This window comes from Callospermophilus lateralis, chromosome 7 (assembly GCF_048772815.1).
Source record: "Callospermophilus lateralis isolate mCalLat2 chromosome 7, mCalLat2.hap1, whole genome shotgun sequence".
Taxonomy (NCBI): domain Eukaryota; kingdom Metazoa; phylum Chordata; class Mammalia; order Rodentia; family Sciuridae; genus Callospermophilus; species Callospermophilus lateralis.
In genome coordinates this window covers 67,084,605-67,093,904 of record NC_135311.1, presented here as the reverse complement: position 1 = coordinate 67,093,904, position 9,300 = coordinate 67,084,605, and the positions used below count along the sequence as shown (strand labels likewise).

General features: G+C 38.3%; 1 pseudogene; it reads right to left on the bottom strand.

Annotated features, from left to right (window-relative positions):
- Positions 1-627: 627 nt before the first annotated feature.
- On the bottom strand, positions 628-1,061 carry LOC143404378 (fatty acid-binding protein 5-like; annotated as a pseudogene).
- Between the last annotated feature and the right edge of the window lie 8,239 nt (positions 1,062-9,300).

Below are 9,300 nucleotides of genomic sequence, written 5' to 3'. Positions count from 1 at the left end.
TGATTAGTCCCTGTTCTGTATGATGTTACCTCAAGACTGAGGGCTGTGGGGATGCAGCACAGTGGAGTGCTTGCCTACATATACAAGGCCCTGGGTTCCATCCCCAGCTCTGCAAAAACAAAACTGAACTTGAGCTCTGGGAACTCTTGTCCCAAATTTAAAGTCACCAACAAACTTACTGTGGATCCTCTTCATGTTTTCAATTATATGACTGATTTCTTCCCTCAAACTGAGAACTGCATTAAGACATTTATCTACATTCTCTTGTTTCATTTGATCTTCAGATTCCTAAGTATCACTTACATTTTATAGTAGTTCTTATCACTTACATTTTATACCTTTTATAGATGAGAAAACTGAGACTTAAGTTTTCTGAGTTCAACACTCAAGCTCTTTCTTCATAGCGTTTTCCCAGTTTGGGGTTAGGTCATTAAAATTTTTTTTTTTTTTTTTACTAAGAAAAGGAATGATCCTAATTAAACCAACATTTAAAATATTTGCATGTAAAATATTTGTGATAAAGATCATTGAACACAATAACGAAACAGTTAAGAGATTTGCTCATTGGACTATGCTTGTTCACTTTCAATAGCTAATGCCTGTTCAAAGTGATAATGGAATTTTTTTCTACTTCTTCATAAACTGAGAACAGGTGACATTGTTCATGATGCAGTCCACCACTAATTTTCCATCTTTCAATTTTCTTATTATTGTGCTTTCCTCTCCATTCTACCTCTGATGTGCTTGCTATCTGTAAGAGTTACAGAGGTTTTTGTTTGTTTGTTTGTTTGTTTGTTTGTCATCAACTGTAGTTTCTTCAAACTTCTCTCCCAGGGTACAAGAAAACTGACTTTTTTCCAAAGTGCTCTCAGTTTTTATGATGAGGCAGTTTTTCAAAAGTGGTAGTTAACACAACTTGGTTCGGCCACTTCTCGCCTCCACTCCCTCTTTTTTTTTTTTTTTTTTCAAAGTTAGTTTTACCCCATTTCCTTCATGTATCCATCAAAACTTTTGCTCTCCACCAAGTGCCAATTACCTCTGAGCTGCTGAATGGTGGCCATGGTGGGTGTGGACTGGTGGGCACAGCTAGCAGAGCAGGGTAGTGTATGAAAACATACTGTGATTAGATTTTCTTGTTTAACATCTACACCAGATTATAAATTCCTTGTGGGCAGGCACCGTGTATATTTTGTACACCCATTTGCATTTGCAGGAGCCCAGAATAATACTTGCTACATATTTGTTGTTTGTTGTTCAATTTTTTTGTCAAAAAAATGAATGAGTGCATGCTTTGATATAATAGAGCAATCAAATGAGAATTCAGTTTTCAAAATAAAACAATATGCAAGTTAAACTAAGCATCCCGAAAGCTTTAGTTTTCTATGTAGCCCACTTGGTACTTCAATACTAGATAATTGCTCATGGATAGGTCGACAGTCCATTAAAGAATGGGTGCTTAATCCTGAAAGACCCAATTTTTCTCAAGTACTGTTTCTGCAGAGCATCCTCTGTTGAGCCACAAGGCCCTCCTTTGTATTAGAAGTGAGAGCTAAGTTCTAAAGTCAACTTAGATGGAACAAATATGTTCTTTTGACTCAATGATATAACATTTTATCAGCCACATAAAAAATGAAATATATGTGTTCATTTGCTATTTGAGGAGCTTTTTCAACGTGTAAGCAGGAGCTATGTCAGCTGCTAACTGGTGATCCTTTTTTGACACCCTTTCCCAAGAGAATTGCATAGATAAACATACTCTATTTGAACAAGACCAGTGACAGCAAAATTGCTTGCTTGTCTCTAAAGAGACTCTAATAATGTGCACCAAGGGAGAGGCCCATGGTCTGACAGAACTTTTTTTCCCCAGTGTAAACCATAAAATCCATTTCAATAGCCAGAATAAAGCAGTTTAAAGTGCATTCCTAGTTAATTACATTCAAGGAGTAATAATAAAATCAACTATTAAATTTTAGAACTTCCTCTTTAAAGTATTAAATATTTGGCAACTGCATCGCAGTTAAATTTCTCTCAGAACAAAACCTTGCTGTGCTCAGGCCAGCTAATAAGAAGAATGTATGCATACAATTTCACTGTGCTAGAGACTGTATTTTTCCTGTGAAGAAATATTTCAAATAAACCCTTTGTTTTTGCCAAATGTCTGCAGCCTATTAAATAACCAAGAGAGTAATAGGCATATTCACTTAAGAGGACATAGCTGAGTCGGGAATCCTCTATCATAATTGGCAACACACAACCAAAGAAATGTAAAATCCAAACTAAAAGGTGGTTTGAACTCTAATCCCATGTTTGGGGCCTTGACTCAGTGCCTCAGCAGCTTTCAAGATTGAGGTATTATCTGGCCTTTAAAACTTGACCCTTGATAATGTCACTCCATGCCAATGGGAAAGGCACTGGCTGCTCACTGAAGCACAGGCTGTACTAGTTCAGGATGAAAAAACAGGGTTCTGCAGAAATCAGCCAGGAGGCAGCGACACAAGGCTCCTGGCACAAGGCTTGATTAGGTAGTTGAAAATCTACTCTCTTTGGTAACTTCATTCCCAGAAACAAGAAGGATTAAGCTGCCCATTGGAGAATTCAGAATGTGATCCTCCAAGGCTGAAAGCAGTGGCTGCCAACATTTATTTACCCAGTGGAATTTGTTTTGCCCCAATTTTCCATTTGAAAAGCTGACTGTCTCCATGAATAGAGAGCAAGGACTCCTTCCTAAAGAGGCATTAGAACATGAAGGTCTCAGTGAAGCCAGCCTACTGGCTTCTCAGGATCCCAAAGGAGAAAGGGAAACTTGCTGCTATCTTCAAAGATACAGCTTCAATTCTGGGGAGACTTCACTGGGCAGCTTTAGGAAATAATTATGTCTATAAAGTCAAAGGACTGTGGCCCAGATAATAAGCTGAACTTACACCACAAGAAAGCCCACTTGGAAATATCTCTGGCAAATAGCAAACAGAAGCCTCTCAAATAAAGGTACACAGAAATGATGACATGGTAGGATCTTCACAGAAACTGTGTGTCTTTGCAGTGCCTCTTCAGAGCCAGATGCAAATGAAATATCAGAGAGTATATCTTGTGAGAGAAACAAACTGTACAGGGGAGTGCACAGGTACCCTCTGCATCCTCCTGGGCACTGGACATGGGGTATAGGACGTTTCTAGAGGCAGACAGTAGAAGTGGATGGCTCTTTTACATTTTACTTTGAACCACACGTTTAAGCCATTTTAAAAAGACTCAGAGTTATCATTATGCTCTTCCTTTACAAAAAAAGTAACCGAGATAAAGCTATATCCAGGACTATTCTTGAAAAAAGAGAGAAGGGAACTTGCCTTAAGCAGTCTCAGAGTAAATTCCCAATTAACTATTTGTTAAGAGCCTAATAGATGCCTGGTATGAAGGTATAATGAAGAAAAAGATGTATGTGGTCCTACTTTTCAGAAATGTGACCATCTAGTCATGTCCACAAATGAATGCTCTTCATTTGTGCCAGGTAATGTTTTAAAAAACTAGATAAAGGGAAGGTACAGGAAAAAGATTGGCACCTTGATTTAGGAGCTTGTGGTAGGCTACACTGAGGAGAAGTCATGTAGACTGACCTTGAAAGGACACACAGATGTTTACCAGGTGGACATAGGATTGCACAGGGAGTGTTCCAGGAAGAAACAACTTAGGCAAGGTATAGTTTAAGACATCTCAGGTGTCAAGGACTTAAAACCAATTCAATATGCCTGGGGGAGGTCTAGGGAGGCAGGATGCCAATATGCACCTGCACCCATGGGGTTTTGTGGGAAGGCTACAGGAGTTGGATCAAGGGCATTGATTTCCAAGCTGTTATGATTTAGATATGAGGTGCCCCCACCAAAGACTCTTGTATAAGACAATGCAAGAATTTTCAAAGGTGAAATGATTGGATTATGAGAGGTGTGACCAAATTTGTGGGTTAATCTACTGATATGGATTAACTTGGTGGTAAATGTAGGCAGGTAGGGTGTGACTGGAAGAAGTATGTCACTAGGGGTGTGCATTTAGGGTTTATATTTTGTCCGTGGAGAGCTTATTTCTCCCTCTGCTTCCTGATTGCCATGTCCTGAACTGCTTCCCTCCATTGGATCCTTCTGCCATCATGTTCTGTCTCACCTGGGCCCAGAACTATGGAGTCCACCTGCTGTGGAATGAACCTCTGAAACCATGAGCCAAAATCAACTTTTCCTCCTTGAAGCTGTTCTCTTCAGATCTTTAAATCATGGCAACACAAAGATGACTAAAACACAAGCTAAACTGTTTGGACTTAATCCTATCAGTAATAAGGCACAAAGGACTTTAAATAGATCAAACCTGGGCTTTAAGAGGATCATTAGGATTCTAGCCTGCTGGTGAATGGATTGCTGGGGCCATACTTGGAGACAGAGACAAACTAGGACTATCCCTTCATTCATCCATGCATTTTTGAGCACTGCTGAGGGTGACCTTACATAGGCACCCTGAGGGAGTAAGTTAAATAATTATCATGGTGATGAGCACTAAGGTGAGAGAGCAGTAGAAGAAGCCCTTAGAACTTCTTTCATGAGCAGTTGGTTGTGAAGAGTGGAGTATGTTTGGGTGGTTTCTGGTCTTTTTTTTTTTTTTTTTTTTTTAGAGAGAGAGAGAAAATTTCAATATTTATTTTTCAGTTTTCGGCGGACACAACATCTTTGTATGTGGTGCTGAGGATGGAACCCGGGCTGCAAGCATGCCAGGCGAGCGCGCTACCGCTTGAGCCACATCCCTAGCCCTTTTTCTAAACTCTGTTAGCATCAAGAAGCAAATTCTTCCCTGTCCTCATCCTCATGTAACAAATCTCTTATTCTCAAATAGATTACTCCTCCCAGAGCATCTGTCTTGAATCAGTAACCAGATTGGAAGGAAGTCTTGATGGTAGATTCCCAGGAACTGGATGAGAATAAGAAGGTACTTTTTATTAGAATCTCCTCCGTGTCAAAGGGCATCTGCTTCACCTCTCAGGACAACCCTGGATTCCAGGCAAAGCCATGAATGTCTAGGTTGATTTTGGTGCCCCTCCCTCCCTGGACCCAATCTACCAGGTTCCAGACCTCCTCTCTTGCCCAGCATGCATGCACACATGCGCGCACACACACACACACATAGTAGTCATGTTATGTCCTTGTCCCCCCAATTTTTTTTCTATCATAAAATTAAGTACTTCTGCCCAGAAAGGATAATATACTTATAAAAAAAAATTCCAGGAATCTTTCAGTTGTCTCCTTATAGAGCCAGATCAATACCAGGTATTTTCTGAAAGGTCAAACTGCTCTTCTTGGGGTTAAATGATTTTAGGATTGAAAGATTTTCCTGTGAACAGATTCAATTTCCCTCTTCACCTCAGAATCTCTCTTTTCTTCCTTTCTAACAGTCTCTCAGCTCCTCCCCAGATGGCTTTGTTCAACTCTCCTTCAACTCTACTATAGACACTGTCATTTACTTCTTCAGAAATTGCTTTCTAAAAAAAATGGTTTTGGTCTGGCACAGTGACACATGCGAGTAATCCCAGTGACTTGGGAGACTAAGGTAGGAGGATCACAAGTTTGACCCCAGCCTCAGCAAGTTGGGAAGACCCTGTCTCAAAAATTTTTTAAAAAGAGAGGAATGGGGATGCTTAGTAGTAAAGTGCTATGAATCCAATCCAACTACCCCCAAAACTCTCTTATTTATATTCTTTTTACTTTTATTCTTTTTATTTTTCCTCTTGTCATCATGTTCCACTTCTCCCTATCCATAGGCTCTCTCCACTTCATCACACACTTGATTTAATCACCTTTATACTCCTTTCAAACCTGGCATTCCCTCAAAGGTATGTGTCAAACCTCTCATTAAGGTACTCTCATATCCAAACATGAAGGCTCATCCTAGGGCTCAACCCATCCCAAAGTGGGCCAAAAGCCCCAGGATTCCTACAAAAATCATGAGGACCTGACTTTCCAAGGACCAGGCCAGGCCACACTTCACAGACAAGTTACATGTGTGTTTTGTGCATCCACCACAGACCACAAAACCTGTGGAGGTTTGGATTGTGGGAAAAGGTTGTAGGCAAGGCAGAGAATGGGATATGGCTCCTGAGCTCAGGTGTCTCATCGGTGCTGGAAAGAGAAACGAAGCCAACCACCAACCCAAACACTCTGGAGCCTGTGGAGATGAGAATATTCTTGTTGGGATAGGTCATCATGGGGGACCTCCGGGGAAAGGTAAGTCTTAAAATAGGTCTTTAGGAGAAAAAAAAAGAAGTATTAGGCTTGGGCAAGAGCATAAAAGGAGAGACAAGTGTGATGAAAACAGCTTGGAATTAAAAGGAGGGCAACAGGAGATAATACTGGATAAATACCATGGGACCAGATATGGCTTTTTTGACTACCTGCAGGGTAGGGGATTAGTTTAACAAGGAATCTACCTAGATCTTGATTAGAAAAAGAGGAAAGTTTTCTAGAAGGAACATTAATTTGATGACATCTAATTATAGGAGAAAGAAAGGCAAGGATTCTAGTTAGGAGACTATTAAAACAATCTAGGAGTTGTCCAGATAATTTGGATACCAGAAAGAGGATGAGGCATATCCCAGAGATAGTGTAGAAGAAAGATTAAAATGTCTACTTCATAATAAGTTACATCCCACATTAATTTCAGGGGCAATTGTTCACCCCTGGTAGACTGAGGATAATTATTTCAATGTAGAAAACTAAAGCAGATAAATTCACATTCTCCAAGTGAAGAATTTGGGGAAACTTTTTTTCTGATTATCTGGGGGGAAAAAATCGTAATCTCTCCCTTTTTACACGTGTGTGTGTGTGTGTGTGTGTGTGTGTGTGTGTATCAAATCCAGGACCTTGCATATGCTAAGCAACAACTACCATGGAGTTACATCCCCAGGCCCCTTTTTAGCCTTTTAAATGTAGTCCAGATTATCAGAGTTGAGGTAAAAATGGAACTTTTTTTTTTTTTCCAGTGCTGGGGATAGAACCCAGGACGTTAAGCATGCGACGCAAGTGCTCTATCACTGAGTTACATCCCACGCCTGAAAATGGAACATTTTAACACTTAAATATAGTTACCTTGCTCAGCATTCACAACACTAACTCTGTAAAGTTAGTGTCAATATTACATGAGTCAGTAGTTATTTCCATTTTACAATCAAGGGAACTCAGAGAAGTTAAACTACTTCCTGAGATCACTCATTTAGTAAGAGATAGAATGAAATTTGAATTCAGGTCTTCTGACTTCAAAGTCCACACTTCTTACCCTACATCACTGAATTTTCTGTTCAACACAGTAAAGCAGAGGTTTGTTCTCTTTAAAGAATCAGAATTAAAGGATCAGAATTTTAGGTGTTTGTTCTCTTTAACGGATCAGAATTTGAAGATATAGGCTGATGAGTCTTGACATTTCCTTAATGTAACAAGTTAAGTCTTTATTCAAGAGAGAACAACTTGCGATTTTCTTCCATTGGTGGGCTAGACAGATAATAAAAATGATAGCAAAGGTTATTAAAATTTATATGGAGACTAGCACAGATTGGAATAACTACAAAGTGAATTCTTTAAGCTGCAATAGAAAGGTGGTGAAATAGCACAATATGAAAGAAAACTCCTTTAGCTTCAGATGCCTAAATATGCCATCAAAAGACTGCTCAATTCTCAAATGCCAGTATTTTCTGACTCCTCTAGAACCTATTCTTAATGTAAAATATCAAAGTCAGCAGGATAGTAGGTGTCCCAAAATGTCTTAATTCAGAGAATTAGTGTTAACTGAGTCTGATTAGCTCCATTTATCTCTAATTAATTACCTTTATCTAATTAGACACTTTGTTTCCAGTAGACATGGAGTCAAGTAGACTAGATTATTAGTGTAGTCATTGTGCCTTTACAAAATCCTGAAATTAATGAAACGTGCAAAAGAATCTGCAGTTCTAATTGCACAGGTGTTGCCTTATGGCAAAGCTTTATCATCTGATTACACCAAGGGGTTATTAGTGACTTTTTATATAGAGGATGAGCCCATGAAATGTACCTTAGCAACAGCTCATTAGTTTAGGGTTGTTACTGTATTATTTATTACATTCAGCCTTCCCCATTATCTAGATTGATTCATGGACCTATATATTTTCCTTTCCTCTCTGCAGAAAAAATAAAATAAAATAAAATAAACCATCGTTATGTAGAGTCCAGATGCAATGTGGAAAAATGCAAAATGTGTTCATCAGCTACAATTTGACTCTTTAAGGCAAAAAGCTCTAAAGTTAGATGAGATCAGAATCCAATTTATGGTTATTTTCTATGGAGAAAGAACCAATTTAAAATTACTGAGTATAGAATGATTCATACATGTGATCAAAAAAACCCATGGCTGTCCTAATGTCTTCACCTAACTAAACTGGCATACCAAGATACATTGAAGAAAAAAGCAAAACATTTTTACACTAAAATACATTTGAATTTATTTATTTTCTCCCTGTATCTTTTCAAAGTGGATTGACAACACATAATCTCTATGTATGTTCACCTACAATATCTATAAAAATTCATCTCTAGTTTTACTTTTTTTTCCCTCTCTCTCTCTTAAGAATAGATTTGTTGCCAGATGGGGGAAACTAACAAATTATACAATCTAGCTTAACTGAAAAAGCAAGATTCCAACGCCTGCTTATAAAAATGAAAATTGATTTTTCATGGCAAGTTTAGGTGTCTGCAGAAAACTAAAATATCTCAATCTTTATATTTTTTCCTCATAACTATTTGAAGAACTGTTTTTCACAATCATAGAGTAATTAAACAGCTAGAAGCAAACCCAGCCACAATGCTGATCCACCATACAAACATGTTTATTGACAACACAGTAATTCTTTAAATAATTTGTCAACATAAATATGTCAAATGGGTTTTAAAATCATTTTTCTCTCTGTTCACCCACCAAAAAAGAAAAAAAAAATTCCTCAACTGCTATGAGCCATATATTGCTGTTCACTTATTGCTGACTCTAAACTAGTGAAATGATATCTGGTAACTGTTATATAGAGCATGACAACTAATTTGAGGGGTAATAATGAATATTTAATGATCTTCCTTTCAAGCATGAACATATAACTTTTCATTTGTGCCTTACCAAAATTATAATCATTAATCTAAAAATTATTGTTGCAACTGAAATAATAACCAAGAATTATAGATTATAGCCAAGTCGGAACATTGCATAAATATTCTGTATGAACACAGACACAGGGCCTCATAGGAAGTGCCAACCTCC